The sequence below is a fragment of the Schistocerca serialis genome, chromosome 1 (genome assembly GCF_023864345.2).
Source record: "Schistocerca serialis cubense isolate TAMUIC-IGC-003099 chromosome 1, iqSchSeri2.2, whole genome shotgun sequence".
Taxonomy (NCBI): domain Eukaryota; kingdom Metazoa; phylum Arthropoda; class Insecta; order Orthoptera; family Acrididae; genus Schistocerca; species Schistocerca serialis.
In genome coordinates this window covers 952,260,446-952,277,914 of record NC_064638.1, presented here as the reverse complement: position 1 = coordinate 952,277,914, position 17,469 = coordinate 952,260,446, and the positions used below count along the sequence as shown (strand labels likewise).

General features: G+C 38.0%; 1 long non-coding RNA gene across 2 annotated transcripts in view; it reads right to left on the bottom strand.

The window, feature by feature from the left end:
• The window catches only part of LOC126412797 (uncharacterized), a 193,534-nt gene extending 180,930 nt beyond the window's left edge, over positions 1-12,604 (bottom strand). For both annotated transcript variants that reach the window (XR_007575345.1, XR_007575344.1), the window contains exons 1-2: positions 12,444-12,604; positions 2,217-2,503 (exon numbers count right to left, since the gene is read on the bottom strand). This is a non-coding gene — a long non-coding RNA (uncharacterized LOC126412797). The remainder of the gene's footprint in view (positions 1-2,216; positions 2,504-12,443) is intronic.
• Positions 12,605-17,469: the final 4,865 nt, after the last annotated feature.

Here is a 17,469-nt window from a genome sequence, read left to right as displayed (position 1 = left end):
GCTTAATAAGTCACAGCTGCAAAATACTAACACGAATTCTTTACAGACGAATGGAAAAACTAGTAGAAGCCAACCTCGGGGAAGATCAGTTTGGATTCCGTAGAAACACTGGAACACGTGAGGCAATACTGACCTTACGACTTATCTTAGAAGAAAGATTAAGGAAAGGCAAACCTACGTTTCTAGCATTTGTAGACTTAGAGAAAGCTTTTGACAATGTTGACTGGAATACTCTCTTTCAAATTCTAAAGGTGGCAGGGGTAAAATACTGGGAGCGAAAGGCTATTTACAATTTGTACAGAAACCAGATGGCAGTTATAAGAGTCGAGGGGCATGAAAGGGAAGCAGTGGTTGGGAAAGGAGTGAGACAGGCTTGTAGCCTCTCCCCGATGTTATTCAATCTGTATATTGAGCAAGCAGTAAAGGAAAAAAAAGAAAAATTCGGAGTAGGTATTAAAATCCATGGGGAAGAAATAAAAACTTTGAGGTTCGCCGATGACATTGTAATTCTGTCAGAGACAGCAAAAGGCTTGGAAGAGCAGTTGAACGGAATGGACAGTGTCTTGAAAGGAGGATGTAAGATGAACATCAACAAAAGCAAAACGAGGATAATGGAATGTAGTCAAATTAAATCGGGTGATGCTGAGGGGATTAGATTAGGAAATGAGACACTTAAAGTAGTAAAGGAGTTTTGCTATTTAGGGAGTAAAATAACTGCTGATGGTCGAAGTAGAGAGGATATAAAATGCAGACTGGCAATGGCAAGGAAAGCGTTTCTGAAGAAGAGAAATTTGTTAACATCAAGTATAAATTTAAGTGTCAGGAAGTCGTTTCTGAAAGTATTTATATGGAGTGTAGCCGTGTATGGAAGTGAAACATGGACAATAACCAGTTTGGACAAGAAGAGAATAGAAGCTTTCGAAATGTGGTGCTACAGAAGAATGCTGAAGATAAGGTGGGTAGATCACATAACTAATGAGGAGGTATTGAATAGGATTGGGGAGAAGAGAAGTTTGTGGCACAACTTGACTAGAAGAAGGGATCGGTTGGTAGGACATGTTTTGAGGCATCAAGGGATCACAAATTTAGCATTGGAGGGCAGCGTGGAGGGTAAAAATCGTAGAGGGAGATCAAGAGATTAAGCAGATTCAGAAGGATGTAGGTTGCAGTAGGTACTGGGAGATGAAGAAGCTTGCACAGGATAGAGTAGCATGGAGAGCTGCATCAAACCAGTCTCAGGACTGAAGACTACAACAACAACAACATATTTACAGTCAGCCTTACCGTATATGTACCCAAAAATGGAAAATTAATAAATATTATGATTTATACTTAAAATCTGACCTAATTTTGACGAAGTAAGTCTGTTTCTCTTCTCAGTGTATATTTGTCCAGTTTTTGAAAAGACTCATTCACAGGGCACTGACGTTGCTGTGATACATAATAATATATTGATACAGGGTTGGACACAACAATTTTCTTGTTTCCCAGCAGTTTAAGGTGTCGCTGTTTCTAGGAAAATATCGTTGAGCTAAATATTTGTCCATTTCGACAGTTGCCACCTTTTCTGCGTCATTACTTGCTTTGACAAGCATTGCAGCTAATTTCATACTTGACAAATTGTCTGTTACTACTATTGCAGTGATTTGAAAACTGATTTTGTATTTGGCGATAACGGACTTTCACCATTCTGAGATGTTTTCTTCAGTGTGTCTGTCTTCAAATTATGAGCACTCTAAAAAATATGACTTCAGTTCACTCTTCCCATCTATGAAATACGCAGTGAGTGCATAGAGACTAATGCTATTTACACTTGTCCACTCATCAGACACAGTGACGGCCAAGTTTATTTTCAATTTTATCAAATAACTCGTGATACAAACTGGGCATTAGAGAGTTTGAAAAGGTTTTTGGACTTGGTAAATTATAGTGGGTGCAAAGATTTCCCATAATTTTTTTAAACTCTGCGTCTTCAACTATATGGAAAGGATAATGTTCTGTGCAAATTATTTCTAAAAGCCGTGGATCTAATGCCATACCTTTACTTATTGTGAGCGGCTTTATAATATTAGCAAACTTACTTATTGACTGTAAATGGATAACAGTTGTGGCTGAGGGCACTACAAAAGTAAATAAATCAGGACTTGGTTCCAGAACCTGCCACTACTGTTGGCTGGATACGGCTTGAGACTCAATTTTCCTTTCTAGGAACATACCGTCATACGAGGTGGAAGCAGATGTCAGTGACGATGGTTCGCGAGAAGTGGTTTCTCGAATTTCTGCATCAATTGATGGCCTCCTGACGCACATCGTTCCAGAGATACTGTAGAATGCTTCGATTTTAGATATCTCTTCACGTTTGATGATGAACCAGAAGGCGTGGAAATTTTCTGCTGACTGTTGAGGCATTGTCCTTTCTTTCCATTTTGAAAACAATGGTACCGTACATCGCTCACTATCTTTCTAGGCGAAGGTGAAGTGAATGATTTATTGTTCTGTAGCACTGAAAAGTACGTTGGAAAAATTAAAACATTTACTATTAAGACAGAATTTCAAATAGTAAAAACTTAAAGTGTGAACAAATATACATGCAGCACAGTCTATAATCGTAAGTTATACAGTGAGATGTAACGTTGCAACCTATGAATCCTAGACCCACAATCGTAAAGTTTGTATCATATACGAGAAGACCTGGAACGTTCACAGTGTTGAAGAAACTTATGAAGGCAAGTCTGACAATACGCAGGGATTTCACTGCTGAAAGATTAAAAATTTTGAATGATCTGATATCCGAATTTGCGCTACATAACGTGTGAACAAGATATGGCAGGATACTAATGTGGATAAAGCCTGGGAAAAAGCTGTGCAAATACACTCTAAAGCCTGTGCTTTAGGGGCTAAGAACTTGTCTTCTCATGCAGCCACTAGTTCCACCAATGTGCCTGTATTCTTACTGTAGAACATAGCTCGACACAATTTACTCATGTACTTGTTGACTTACTTCTTCTTATTAATATTTTTTATTTAGATTACCACTTAGTATGTTAATTTTTTCTTCCTTCCATTTCTTGTTTATCAACCCTTCATCATATCATTGATGTTACATGTCATTAACGCTACTAACAGTAGTAGTACTCTTTGTCACCATTATATTTAATTTATTAATGCTGCTGTTACGTACAGATTACTTTTGTTCTTAGCGAGACTCGTTTTCCTGCCTGCACGTCCCTCATCACACGACTGCTGCAAAACCAGCTGACCTTGGTCGCACTAACTGCCTACGGTTCCTTTCTACCTGATCCGATCTGTCCTACTCCCGCCTCCCAGCCACTCGGAGGCGCATTCTTCGCACTGTTTTTACCGGGCGGGCGGACCATCCACATTCACAGGCACATGTCGTATCTGCCAGCGACTTCCTCGCGCCTTCTACAACCAAACGCACAATACTCCATGTCGCTCTCGTAAATGTTCAGTCACTTTCAACTCATTTCGACGAACTCCGCCATACGCCTCAAAATATCGACATCCAAGTATTACTTCTAATGAACTTGGACACCTGATTCAAGCCAAGCATGTTCTCCAGTTCCGCAAATATATACTCCACAGTCCTAAGACAGCACAAAAGCAACAGACGAGGAAGTGGAGTTGTGACATATAAACACATTGACTGACTATAGACAGTGATACATCCAATAGTAATAAAGACAGAGAAGTCGAATATTTGTTCGTAAATATCAAGTCTCTTAACAAAATGTGTCTAATCTGCGTCCTCTACAGATCTTCGAAAGTAGAATGGACAGCCTGTTTCAGAGCTGACATTTCAAACTTCTACTCGACATAGGAGCATACAAATAATGCTAGTAAAGCTGATATAAATATTCTGCCCCTTTTCTGTGAAATTCAAGTGTATACTTTCCTCTTCAAATGTAGCACTTCTTCAGCTTTCACCTACCCATAATGCAGTCTACAGTCACAGTCTCAGACACATATATACAACGAAATCCACAAAAGCGTTATTTGTGCCTGGAATATCAGCCCACAACGTCATATTAATGACGAATTCTCTAAAATATCCAAGGAACAAAGTGTAATTGACAATATATAGAGGATTTAAATATATCATTGTTCCTGATCTTTCAGCAGAGACACAAGAGATAATTTGGAAGATGACTTCCATTCCACTCCTGGAGATGAAAGACAGACTACGTGAATTTACTACCAAACTAAATCGATTAAACAATAAATATGCTCTCCCGAAGATCGGAACGGTTACACAATAAATATGCTCTTCCGAAGACCGGAAAGCTGGACGAAAAGCTGCATCTTGTCTAGCGGGAAAGCCGAAAGAGATGAGTCTCAGGGACACTGCACGTCAAACTTACAGCTAATAAAAATTGATCACAAGCAGAAAGCAAAACCAGTCAATCTGTCTGAGAGAAACGACAACTAAGGCATGTCGGTAAATTAATTTCCAACGTACAGACCAGATGTTGTACGGAAAAACTTATGATTTAGTGAAGTACAAGCAAAGTTGAAGCAGCAGCTGATCCCATTGTCCCAAACGAGGAACTAAACGAGTACTTGACTTTAGCGATGAACGTCATTGAACCGCAATGACAATGCTCACGAAAAATTCTGTCTTGATCTCACAACGCCGTCAAAAACCCATCAGATCGGAATTTACTGTACAGGACTACGTCGTAGTCCAAATGATCAAGCTCATTTTTGACCCACTACTGCTGATAATAACTACTGCTCCCTAGACCTTAAGGCTCTTGCCTGGACAACACAGCAGAAACAGTCGTTCCGATTGCAGCAAAATCCTGTCTGTCAAGCACCACTACTTAGCCTTCTTATGAAGTCCTTTTCAGTACCTGGAACCCGACTCTAAATCGATCTCCCTCAGTATTTCAGAGAACAAGTTACATACCGAGCTTCAAAACATAGATGGTGAAATATTTATTAAACTAACAAAAATGAAGCCCCTGTTCTGTACACACTCCTTATCTCTTTACAGTTAAGTAGCCTACCAGAAATTCGTCATATCCCAAATATCTTTTATTGACATCTACCGTCGTTACTGTTATTAATACTTTTAGCAAAAGTATAGCTTGCGCCATTGCTATTAGCCCTTAAACAGTACTATTGTTATAAATAGCACTGAATAAATTCAAATCTCCTTTCAAACCATTTTCAATGCTATTTAAATTCGTTACTACATATCATGCAAATGAAGATGAGGAAGAGACAACAGCAGATAGAATAGAAATGAAGTCATTAGTAGTTACAATATATGAAATGAGAAATAGAAAAACACCGGACAGCAGTGGAATCAACAACAGAACTGATTAACTGTGCATCTTGCACACTGATATCCAGATATTTCAACTACATTAACAGATGTAGGACAAATAAGAAAATTTCAGAGGACTGTAAAGCAGCTACAATATTACCTGTTTACAAGAGAGTAGACAAAAGTAATTGCATAAACTGTAAGAGCATCTCCTTGCCAAACGTGGGTACTAATTATAATCTCTAACATTATCACTCAGACTAGCAGCTAATTATTGAAAATATTCTGCTATAAGATTTATTAGGTTTTAGGAAGGCGTGATCATCCACAGGCAATACGTTCGCTGTTCAGCAAATCGTAGAAAAATACAGAGTTCAATAGGGGGATGCATTTACTATTCATAGACAATGTGAAGGTTTTCGATAAATGTAGAAAAGCTATGTGTGATAATAAGCAAAAGAGGAACACCTTTGTACATAACACAGACTGCTGAAAGCATGTACCAGGGAACGGACATCGCTATTGCTGGAAACAGAAAATCGATGATCTGGCCAAATTTGAGACTAAGAGAAGGATGCAGTTTGTGTGTGTGTGTGTTTTTTTTAAATTTATGTTGACGACACGCTGAGGCAAGTGAGAGGTAAATTAAGATTTTAAACTACAGTTAAAGAAATTACCTCTTTGCTGATGATCAAATTGTGATTGCTGATAGCGACAATACACCGCAAGGAGCTGTTTATCCGCAGCAGCTATGCTATACAATCTGTTAGTATCTTCGCATAAGACAAAAGTTATGGCTTTCAGGGGTCGGCAGACAATTCCCAGCAAAATAATAAATGATCCGAAAATAGAAAGAGTAAACTCGTTCAACTTCATAGGAAATACTACCTCATTCATGACAGAAATGTACGTATAAAAGTAGATATAACGATTTAATTACAGTAATGGAACAATCAGTACAACCGTCGGAATTAAAACAAAAAAAGGAATCTCTAGCTAATTTCTACGAAATGATATTTGGGCCATCTAGAACATTTGGAACTGGGTCGTGGACTGTAACAAAAAGAAATGAACAAAGAAAACAGGTATCGGACATCCAATCGCTATGAAGAGTAGGTGAGTACATTCTGTCTGACAGGAGAATAAATGCAAATACCAGAAAGTAACTAAGAGCGAAAAGCTTATATGAGCAGATTAAAGAATACGGAAACAACTGGAAGGACTATATAACAAGAATGGAAAGCGACAAGATGCCAAAATTAATGACGATTATTAGCCAGTGAGCGAAAGATATTTATGAGGATCGAGGAAAGTCAACAATTTCGACCAAGAACACGAAACAGGCATATGCCTAATATATGCAGAGAGAGAGGCGGAAGTAAACATATATTAAAAATATGATGATTTTCTTAAGTAACTGATGTAATAAGTCTTATAATTACATGTAAAACTCTCATCTGATGTAAGAAGGATCCTGAGAGCATTAATCTGTTCAAGTTAATTGAATAAATAAAAAATTAAGCATAAGATACATGGTTTCCCAGGACGAATGGTCAATATTCGAGGTTATAACAGGAACGATTATTCGATGCAAAAAACTTCATATGGAAAAATGTCCGATTCTGAATGGTTTCCGAGATGGACCATATTTAATGGACAGTTATATTTGGTTTCTTTAGTATTCAGAACACTGTTATCGTTTACAAGGTACCACAGTAATGTAAACGACATAATCTGATATCAGACACGAGGTCTGTCAAGTCAAAAAATTACCTCAAACTGGACTACAAAAGCTATTTACGCCTGAGTGCATGCACGTCACGCGAGGTTTTCTGTATTCTCATGCTTTCTTTAGGCAAATTGTAAGTATTAGAGAAAAAATGATTAGGACTTCTTTTGTGGAAAATTTAATGTAGTTTAATTTTGTACTGTTTTCTCTAGAGGCTGTGGAGTTCAAATTATTCAAGAAAAACGTACAAAGCAACATGAAACATGTTATGTCTCCGAAATCTTTTCAATTAGGGCAAATGTCCATATGTAGTTATTTTGCTTCAAATGATCGTTCCTGTCATATACCTAAATATTGATCATTCTTCCTGAGTCAACCTGTAAACCATGCAGTATCATATATGTTCAAATAATTATGTACTGTACATACCACACAGAAAAATGTCTGCTAGAGCCGAATTCGGATGGAGAGACGCTCAGTCAAGAAAGCGAGCTGCAAGCTGAATCACTGTGCCAAAATATCAGAGAACAGAGTGACGTTTCAAGTCGCCATGTCACGTGCTCCGCGCGGTCTCTTCCACAGTAGCGGTGGGGAGCGATGAGCTACCTTGGAATCCGATCCGCCTGAGTGGTGGGGAGTAGGGAGCTTCGATTGCTGAGAGTGGTGGGGAGTAGTGAGTTAGTGAGGCGGCTTGCGGTCCGATAGGTAAGACTGGTAGGATGGGCTAAGCTGAGCTGCCTCTGTCATTTAGCGATATGCACTGACAGTGCGGTTGCAGGAGACCGCAGATTATGTGATTGCTGACAACACATTCTGAGTTCGATGTTATGTTAAATTTATTGGGGTTCAGAAATTTGAGATTTCCTTTTCAAATCAAGGGCAGAAATATGATGCTGAAAATGTTTTCTGCATTAATGCAGTGTAGTAAAGAACTGATCTTTCTTCACATTCTGTTGTTTCTGTGGCTGGGAAAGAATTATTTATTAATAAGTTTTGCAAATTCTGAACATCTTGTGTTTAGGCAATGGTCAACAACATGTACAAACTTTAAAAAATCGTGGAAAGCATTAGTAGACATGGAAAGGCAGTGTGAAATCTGATTGTATGATAGCATATGCCTCCCAAATGATAGTAGATATATTAATAATGGTTTCAACATCGACTGCCAACAGATAACACAGTAGAACAGCTAGCACGGTGCCTACCTTCCATGACCCTTTTATAATTAATGCTGTCAGCCAGGAAGCTCAGTGTGGCGCAAACACTGGAGTAAGCAGGCAGTCATACCATGGAGATGCACTCTTGCTTCCTTCAACCAACTCAGTTAGTTTGAAAGGGATCACACTGTGGCCACTGTGGCCTTTTGAGGGGTGGGATTTGGAGAACTGTCGCACATGTTGTATGTGCTGCTTCAGTTGTGCAATGATGCTGATATCAGTGGTCACATGAACTTTCTCACACCCATAGACAAGGTTCTGGAGATCAATGCAGCAGAGATGTCAACCGGGATCGTAGTATTGCAAGGGCAGCAGTTGCAGATCGACAGTTACTGCAGCACAGAGAGAAGGGCTTGTGAACCCAAACATGTCACCAAGGACTGTTGCAAATCAGTTATTAGCAATGGGACTACCGACACACACACCTTTAGCCTTTCTTCCACTCATGCTACAGTATTGAGGTGCACAGCTCGACTGATGCCATCAGAGGATCACTTGGAAAATGGAATGGCACGCCATGGTCTTCAGTGAAGAAAGCAGTTTCTGCCTGCATACAAAAGATATCGTTTGTGTGTACGATGTTAACCTAGTGAGTACTGTCTTATAGAGTGCATTCACCGAATACACAATGACTCATAGAAGCACTTATCATCTGAGGTGTGAAAAGCTGCAACTATTGTTCAGCTTTGACGTTTCTGGAGGGCTTGATAACCAGTGCTAAATTCTTTTGCTGTTCTTACAACTGCAAGGTGCTTTAACATTCGAACAGGATAATGCGCATCCACATGCTGTCTGTGAAGCTTAACATGCCTTGCAAGACGTGTAGCAACTTCCCTTGCTAGTACAGTCACCAGATTGGTCACCAGGCAAGCACTGTGGGATATAATGGGTTGAGAAGAGACTTCTGTGACTCGTCAACTTACAAAACTACTTAACAGGTCGAGGAGGTGTGTGTGTGTGTGTGTGTGTGTGTGTGTGTGTGTGTGTGTGTAGTTCTGTTCCCTCACTACAAAGGAAGGGAATTTACTGTGGTATATAAACTAGAGAGATGTTGATGATGATGATGCAGGAGATGGAGAAATACTGTACATAATTTTTTTATGTTTTGTGCACATATGTCTGATGAACATTAATAGAGACACAGTACAGACACTGGGGCAGATGTGGGATATCTGACCACAGTTACACTGCACGCTACTTGGTGGAGAGAATGAGGTCAATGGTTGTCAGTGATCAATGACGGTCATTGGTCACCGATAGTAACATTCAATGATGGTCAGTGGTCAATAATGGTCAGTGTTTAATGACTTTCGAAGCTCAATGATGGTCAGTTGTCAAATATTGCCAATGGGGACTGATGGTCAGTAGTCAATTAAGATCACTAGACAATGAATGTCAGTGGAGAATTATTATCGATGTAGATTTATGTGATATTTCAGACCATAATTACCCTGCATACTATTAGAGAGAATGATGGGCCATGGTCAATGATAGTGATCTAAGATGATCTGTGATCAGTGGTTGTCAGTGGTCAAGGATAATCACTGATCAAGAATGGATAGTGGCCAATGATGCTCAGTAGTCAATTGTCGTCAATGGCAGTGGAGAGTAATGGTTAGTGGTGAATGTTAGTGAGTGGACAAAGACTGCCAGAGGAGAATTACGGTCAATGCAGATTTTTGGTGGCTGTAATGATGGTCTGTGGAGAATTATGCTCAATGAAGGATGATGGTCAGTGTAAAATTGTGACCAGATGTGAATGATTCTTGGTGCAGCGACTGTTAACCTCGAAGTATATGACAAAGACACGTTTGCATTTTCATCATAGTCAGTCATGATCAATACTCAGGGATAATACAGGAATGATCATTGGAGGGAGAGATGTATAGTGAACAATGGCTTCAAAATGCATACTTTAAGGGGTATGAGCACATCATCTTCAGTACTGTGAAAAAATCTCTTCTCCAGCAAGCTCTTTGCTTTCCATACTTTGAGAGGTTTTTGTATGGATTGGAGATTGGCAATCTGCTCCTAACTTGAATCAAAGAGCCAGACCCTTGTAAAGATTGGGTGAACAGTGATTTACAAAAAAGGACTGGTAACTGATCTCATCTGAAATGTGTCTCTGGTGGCAGTAATGATCATAATGAGAATCCTGTGATAGGCTGATGCAACAGTGCTCTACACCACATCCTTAAGAAAACATTTCCCCAGGTACAAAAAAATGTGTTATAGACCATGTGCACATATGGACTTGCACAATTTTTTTAAAAGATGCCTAACGCTGTGCTGTCTGTAATAATGTTATTTATTTTGTTACCAGTGGACCATGTGAAAATGCCAAACGAATTAAGGAAAATAACCAAAAAAACGTTAAATCCATCGACATACTCACTAATCTTATTAGAGATCTATCACATGTAATACATACTTTGATATAAACTACCACAGAAGACCATAATTACCAAGAAAAATAAAAGATTGTGACAAGATGAAAATATGATGGCACACTGACACAAGAACAACATGTGATATACAGCAGTACAACTCAATGAAATTTAAAAACAGAGATGCCAATCTTGAAGAAATCCAAAAAAGTTGCAATTAAATACTACTGTGTTAATCAGACTGTAAGACTGAAGTATTAACAGTTCTACACTTGACTGAATTACAACAAAAACGCTGGTACCTTAAAATATAAGTAACAGATAAATGAGACTGATGAATATTTTGTAACTCAAAAAAGTAAGGATGTAAAATTCATTTTACAGAGAAATCCATGAAATTAAAATCAGTTAAGCCATATCTTATGGAAATACACATAAAATGATATTAATATGAAGAAAATACAATTTTTAGGGTCAGGAAAACACAAAAGGAATGTAGACCATGTAGACAGAAAGTATCTAAAAGTTTATACATATTCCACAATCTAAACGAAATTTTTTTTATGAAGAAACATAATATACATCTAAACTACTCCATATTGGTTAGAAAATATGTCAGCTGAATATCTGCACAAACAAGAAATAGAATTTAAATTCCATTTATCATATATATGAAAATTAATAAAGGCATATGGTACCAACCTACACTTCCACACATTGGTTAAAAATACTTCGTCAACATATTAGTATATAGTCATAAGACAAAATAAAAAGACCAATTAGCATACAGATAAAATTAATAAAGGAAGAACAATACTCAATGGCAAAATCGAAATGAAGAGAAATGATCATATCACATGACAATTTGTATATATCTATATATATTGACGAAGCCAGGGATACAATGGGGAAAAAGAGAGTGGTTTTTTAACCATAATCTTAAACATATTGTAAAAGTAATAAAACTCTGAAATAATAAAATATTGTGGGGCTGTGGCGGTATTTATAGGAAAGGAGTAAGCAAAAGGTATTAAATCTATGATAAAGATTACAAAGTCATCATATCAAAAATTAATATAGTCATGAAAATTTGCAAAGGTACAGACGTAAGGGACATTCCCCTCACGCAGCTATAAACTAGCAGAAGTGATAGAAACAAGAGACTACAATAATTTAGAAGTTTATTTATAATAATTTAGAATAATTTATAATAATTTAGAAGTTTTCTAACTTATTATTAGTTAAGAATGAAAGTGTTACATTTGTTTTTTTTAAGGTTACCTATTTTTTGTGATATGGGGCTCAGGTATGAGATACTGGCTAATATTTCCTCTTCTTTCATAGTGTTGTCATTCTTTGTCTTGATTTTCTGTATTTGCCTGTATAAATTGTCAATTGTTTTGGCCGTGTAGCCATTGCTTCTGGCAATGCTCTTTATTGTATTTATCTCATCCTTGAGGGCATTTCATTCTAGATCAAGATAGTGTATTCTGTGTAGCATGGACATAAATTCAGCACATTCCTGCATGGTGGGATGGCATGATGAGTTGTCCAGTGTTATGTCTGTGTATGTGTGTTTTATGTGTATGCTGAACTTACGTTTTTGTTGACGTTTGGTGTTTTTAAGGTCCAGGAAATTTATCTTTTGTTGTTCTTATGTTTTATTAATAAATATTTTTTGTGAAAATAATTGAATACTGCTAGTAGTTCTTCACTCTCATCTTTTGTTCCATCAACTAGAAGCAAGGTATCATCAACGTATCTCCAGTAATACATTATTTTACTTTTGAATCTATTGTTTTCTTTAAAGAACTTACTTTCCAGATGATTGAGAAATATGTCTGCCAGAAAAATTGATATGCTGCTGCCCATGGCAAGACCATCATACTGTTGGTCAACTTTCCCATTGAATGTAAAGTATCTGTGAGACAATATTAGCTGGAACATCTCCTTGACGTCTGATATTCCTGCAATTGGCAATTTTTTATGTTTTATTAAGTTTACAAAAATTATTTTTATTGATTCTTAAGTTGGTACATTTGTAAATAGGTTGTTACATTAAAACAGGCAAACCTGGCACCTGCAGGAATGTTTATGTCTTTAATTTTAGTTGATAATTCCTTTGTGTTCCTAACTGAGTATGATTTATCAAATGTGTAGTACTGTTTCAGAATTTTGTTGAGTAACTGGGAGGCTTTGGAAAGAGGAGCATTCCTAGAATTAACAATAGACCTCAATGGAACTTGGGGTTTATGGGTCTCAGGTAGAACTCTCAGTCTTGGGGCAGTGGGATTCATTAAAATGCATGTTTTTGCTTGCTTTTCTTTGAAGAGGAAATCGCATTTATTAACCATTCTTTGATTTTGTTTTCGAATTTTGTAGTGGGATCTTGCTTGAGCTCTGTAATGTTATCTTCAGAAAAGAAAGTTACTGTGTTAGTAATGTAATCATCTTTGTTCATAATTGCTACAGAACTTTTTTTGTCAGCTTTCAGAGTCGCTATTATTGAGTTTAATGTTTATGCTGTTTACTAACTTTCTCACTTGGTAAACTGCTTTGTGGGTTCCATGTATTAAGACCAATTACACCTGAAGAGGACCCAAAGGGTCCGAAATGCATCATGTAATGAATAAAACACGAAAAATTGTGACTGAAGGCGTTTTTTAATCTATACCTCGAGAGTACTGAGTACAGTCACGATGAAAGCTGGAAAATGTGAATAAAATTAAACATAATAATTATATCCAGTGTGACATACACAGTATTTCTTATCAAACAGTAAATCAAAATAGAACACAGATGCCAATGCATAGAATTTGATTAAGGTTATTGAGCAGAAAGCCAAAATCATTGGTGACTATACTTGCATTCAATCATGATACTAACCTGATGTAGGAAATTTGGTTAAGAAAGGTCAATTATAACGAGAACAATATTAATATTACATCAGTTTCACAGGCTTTGTGAGAGGTGAAGCGGTTTAATAAGTGAGAACTAGATAGCTGGACTGAGGTCTCATATCAGAAAGTGGAGAGGGCTGCTAGGTGGAGGTGGTGTTTGACAACAACTAGGCGGACTTGACGACGACTTATAGAAGGCAAAAAATTCTATTTATTCTGGTGTAACTTGTGGTGTTTTTGTGTGTGTCCTCCTCCTTTTAACGTTACACTGAATAAGTTCCTAGAGACTAGTTAGGGATAATGTGATCACTGTTTGCGGTACTCTATTTTGAATCCAATGGTCGGATCTTAGAGTGTTTTGAAAGTACTGACAGGATACAAAATACACGTCAGTTGTCAGAAATTTTTTATTTATGCCCGACCGCTTTTGAAGCCTAAAGCTTCAAATTCAGATGACACTAAATAATTATGACTGGCCGGACTGCCACAAATCTATGTTTCCGATGTTTCCGTAATTATTTGATGACTCCTGACGATGTAGTTTTACGTTTCGAAACAGGTTGTGCGATAAATATGAACTAGCTGGCGACTAAACCGGACTTTTCATTCTATTAATATGTTCCTCAGTTGCAGATGTTCGCCTGATCATATCTTTGGTAAATAATTGGATGGCTCCAGGGCACTGTTTACTGCTATGGAAGAAGTGATTATTTTAATCTTATAACACGGGTCGAAGTTAGGCTGGTGACCCTTATTTATAATGGTACCACATATGTGACAAATAATTCGGGTCCGTCAACAAAAATTTCAAGGAAAGTACACGAGGCAGTACGTCACGTGGTTTGGCTCGCTCATCACACTGCGCACAAGAATTCGCGGACTCTGGCGGCGGAAGCGAGTAAAGACTCGCACGACGCTGCAGAAGCTTCGAGAAGACGGGATGAGAAACGACGTTTCAAAAACACCAAGCCTGCATTGTAGGTCGTCCAATCATTCACGGTTGCTCTGATTCTGAATTTTAACATGGCGGAACATAGAACTTGAAGGGAAAGAGGATTTTACATGACGGAATAATCCTTTAATCACACTAATTTCTGTGAGGTTTACCCATTATTATTTCTGTTCAGTCCCATCGACATACGGTGCGTTCTTGTTAAATTTTTTTATTGAGTTAGTAGAATAGTTACCAGTTGTGGCGAAGCTTGGATTAAGCTTCTTGTGATGAAATAATTTGGACAAATAATACGGACGGCGGAAATATTTAAAAAAATTTTTTTCAGGAATGTACAATTTATTCCCGGTTCGCATTTTCATATTTATATCTAGGATCTAATGTTCTGGCAGCTGACAGATGTATGTGCCGTACGTAAGCGTTACACAGCCTACGCTACTATGAATCACTCCGTTCTTGGATTGGTGACGAACAATTGTGCAATCTCTGTCTATTTCAGGCAGTCTATATGACGGATGTGGAATGTTCTTAGCGGCCAAAAATGGAGTTACTTGTGTTACTTACGAATGTTACCTAACGGTATTGGAAGCTCTAAAATAAGTACTTGGGAGCACTGACTGATGTAACTGATGTGCACGGCTAAAAATGGCAAATGTACATTGCTACTTTGTGTGCAGCTAATGACAATGGCGAAGTTGAAGTTTCTACAAACTTTATGTTCTAGCTTGACATGCATTGCGTTAACTAAATTTCCTATTTACGGTGCACAGCTTCATTGATGTTTTCTCGCCAACCTCTATGGTTAGCGTTAATAAAGCGTACCCCAATGTGACCATTGTAACGATTTTGCTTAAATTAGCCACACAGTGGAGCATAACAGATTGTCAGTTTTTGCAAAATATTTTTATTGTGAGTCACAGTTCAGCTTTAGAAGTCGTTTAACAACTGAAAATACTGTATTCTCTCTTTTCCGTGAGGTACTGGATAGGTGAAACAAAAGGTTTCGAACGATAGACATATTTTTTGATTTAACTAAGGCGTTTGATTGTGTTGATCACAAAACATTGCTCCAGAAGTTGGACCATTATGGAATACGGAGAAGCTCACAATTGATTCACCTTCTACTTTACGAAAAGACAGCAAAAGGTCATTATTCACAATGTTGAGAATGGCTGTGATGTGGGGGCTGAGTTGGGTACAGTCAAATGGGGGGTGCCCCAGGGATCAGTGTTGTGCCACACCTGTTCCTTATTTATACAAATGATATGCACTCTACTGTTATGGATAACTCTAAAATATTTCTGTTTGCTGATGACGCTAGCTTGGTAGTAAAGGATGTTGCGTACAACACTGGCTCAGTTTCAAATAGTGCAGTTCATGACCTAACGTCATGGCTTTCAGAAAATGAACTAATCCTAAATCCCAGTAAGACTCAGTTTTTACAGTTTCTACCATACATTCCAACAAAATCTGAAGTTTTAATTTCACAGAATGGGCATATTATTAATGAAACTGTGTAAGTAGGCTGATCAGGTTTTTATATTATTAACGCCACGTAGCGCTCTGTATGAAAATCACTGTCTGTGCTGTGTGCAGTCTGTGGCTGGTTGGCATTGTTGTAATATTCGCTATTGTAGTTTTGGGCAGTTGGATGTGAACAGCGCGTAGCGTTGCGCAGTTGGAGGTGAGCCGCCAGCAGTGGTGGATGTTGGGAGAGAGATGGCGGAGTTTTGAGAGCGGATGATCTGGACGTGTGTCCATCAGAGACAGTAAGTTCGTAACACTGGATGTCATGAACTGATATACTAACGTAAATACATTGTTTGCTCTCTATCAAAATCTTCCATTTGCTAACTATGCCTATCAGTAGCTAGTGACTTCAGTAGTTAGAATCTTTTATTTAGCTGGCAGTACTGACGCTAACTTTATTGCAGTAGTTCGAGTAACGAAGATTTTTGTGAGGTGAGTGATTCATGAAAGATATAGGTTCTCGTTAGTCAGGGCCATTCTTTTGTAGAGGTTATTGAAAGTCAGATTGCGTTGCACTAGAAATATTGCGTGTCAGTTTAGTTCAAAAATGGTTCAAATGGCTCTGAGCACTATGGGACTTAACTTCTGAGGTCATCAGTCCCCTAGACCTTAGAACTAATTAAACCTAACTAACCTAAGGACATCACACACATCCGTGCCCGAGGCAGGATTCGAACCTGCGACCGTAGCGGTCGCGCGGTTCCAGACGTCAGTTTAGTGTTGATCAGAATAAGTAAAGAGCGAAATGTCTGAGTACGTTCAGTTCTGCTCAGCTGTTTGAAAATCTAATAATGTAAGAGGTTTATCAGCACAGTAATTCATAAATTTTTATAAGAGGACGTTTCAACTGAACTGTTCAAATTTCTAGGTGTTCAGATAGAAAGTAAACTGCCGTGGAAAGCCCACGTACAGGATCTTATTCGAAGACTTAATGCTGCAATTTTTACTATTCCAACGGTATCTGAAGTGAGTGATAGTTCGACACGAAAATTAGTCTACTTTGCTTAATTTCATTCGATTATGTCGTATGGTATTATATTTTGGGGTAACTCTTCCCATTCTAAGATGATATTTTTGGCTCAGAAACGGCCAGCTGTAAGTGTTGTAGGTTCAACAAAGTCTTTTCGACCCTTGTTGATGAGTCAGGGCATTTTGACATTGGCCTCTCAATATTCCTTACTGTAATTTCTTGTTAACAATATTAGCTTATTCCCAAGAATAAGCAGCTTTCACTCAGTTAATACTCGACAGAAATCAACTAACTCTTGTGCAGAAAGGTGTGCAGTATACTGCTGCACCCATTTTCAATAAGCTACCACTCGAATTCTAAAATTCAGTAATCCACCCGCTTTCAAGTCGACGCTGAAGAGTTTCCTCATGGGTCAGTCCTTCTATTCTGTCGAGGAGGTCCCTGAAGAATTAAGCTGACTATTTTTGTATTGATTGCGTTTACTTATACTT